Source organism: Dama dama, chromosome 17 (genome assembly GCF_033118175.1).
Source record: "Dama dama isolate Ldn47 chromosome 17, ASM3311817v1, whole genome shotgun sequence".
NCBI lineage: Eukaryota > Metazoa > Chordata > Mammalia > Artiodactyla > Cervidae > Dama > Dama dama.
The window spans coordinates 30,631,271-30,633,371 of record NC_083697.1 but is presented as its reverse complement, the minus strand read 5'-3'; positions in this window follow the sequence as shown (position 1 = coordinate 30,633,371).

Below are 2,101 nucleotides of genomic sequence, written 5' to 3'. Positions count from 1 at the left end.
ATTGCATTAAGCATTTTTAAGATAGAAAAGTTACACATAAAAATAAGCATTTCCAAAGAGAAAATTCTGCACAATTAAGATAACAACTTGCAAATGGAATGACAACCTTAAGTTCTGTATCCTTGACTAAATAATCAGTGGGATCACGTTTACCAGGTATAATGCTTACACATAGTGACTGGAGTACCACAGACCCTGGATAATCCAACCTAGAGCTGTGCTGGGGGAGGCTCGTGTTGATGCCGAGGCTACTGTGAGCAGCTCTTCCCAATGTCTTGGTCATTGACATGACATTGGCTGCTTGAGATTAGTCATAGAAGGTGTAGTAGATACCAAAGAAATAAGGTCATTTCTTCAGGAATCCAATTGTAACACATTTACCAGTGCATCACAGGTCAAACTGTGAGCAGACAATTTCAGAACTTTGAGAAGTTACTTTCAAACAATTGTCTGTAATAAGTCCATAAAGCTGGGAACCAACTGTGTATAACTAGGAGTCTACTGAATTAATTTTTACACAGATAACGGCATCACTGGAGAAACTGTGTAAAACTTAAATGGACAAAAAGTGATTGAAATTGTTGGCCATGGTGATAAAAAAGGACTGATCTCATGTATTTTATTATCGAGCTAACTTTCACTTTTAAATCCAACTTGATTGACATAACTTACTTGCATATATTCAAAGTGGAAAATTCAATAAATGCTAACAGTTGCATACTCTGTGAATTACCACCATCATCAACTTTAAAAAAATTCCCATGACCCCCAAAAAATTCTTCTTGCCCCTGTTCCACAGATATTTCCTATCATACCAAGCTCTAGACAACAACTGATAACTGATATGGCTTTTGTCCCTGCAGATTAACTTGCACTTTTCTAGACTTTTAAATATATTAAATTATATACCATTCATGCTTTTTATCTAGTTGTTTTTTTTTTTCCACTGAACATTCAATGTGTTACATTTATCAGTAAGTCAGTTCTTTTCATTGCCAAGCAAATTTCCACTGAATGCCAAGTATCACATTTTGGTTATTTACTTACATATTGATGGGCATTCAGATATGTTTAATTTTGATATATGTTTCATTTCTTTTTATTCCTAAATTATTAGGAAAGGAATGTCTAGGTTTTACAATAGGTTCCTGTCTGACTCTCTTAAAAATGAGGAGTTCTCTCAAGTGTTGTAAGTTGTACCATTTTACCTTGTACTCAGCAGTGTAAGAGAGTTTTAGTTGCAATTCATGCTCATCAACATTTGGTTGGATGGAGCAGTTCGTTCTCTCTCAGCAGTCAAAGTAAAAGTCTCATTGACCTACTGGACCTGCCTGAATCACACAGCTTTCTTCAAACCATTACTGGACTTCTATTTACCCAGGCCTGTACCTGGGTAAGGTCCTGTTGAGGCTGGAATTTGAGTCAACTTCACTATAACCAATATGCTAAGGGTTGGGACAAAGTGGAGTGGTTCCCCAGAGGAAAACTGGGCACCATTAGGGAAGGCTGAATGGATTCCAGGAGGCCAAAGATCAATATAATTCTTCTACATAATCCCATTAGGTATAGAAAACTTTGTTAAGTTTTAATTCTGTTCAGAAATAACAGCTTTTTAAACTTAGACATGTACAATTAAAGAAAAAATTTATTTTCAGTTGGAATAATAGTGCAATGAAACATAGCAACTAATAAACATATGTTCAGGACATTTAGTAAAGAAGCTGAGGAGTAGGTGTTGGGAAAAACAAATTAAGTTCATTGCTTTCCTTTTTTCTGTTTGAAATTCATGGAAATCTGTCAGTAACACAACTGAGTGTACTTGTTGAACACAGATGGTTGTGTTCTCTTGCTTGGTAGCATAGAAAGCTGGAGAAGAGGTACAGATGGCCAGATGGGGGAGGTTTTAGAAATGTGTGTGAGGCCAGTGATAACTTTAGAGATCACAAAATTTATGCAAACCTAAAACTTTTAGAATATTTGTTAACCTGAAAACTGATGGTCCCTGACCTTTGAACATCACTGCTATTATTCAACTTTGGCCTTATAGAAAGGACAAAGAAAGGAAGAAAGATGGGTCAGTCAATCTTCCCATTTTTCATCT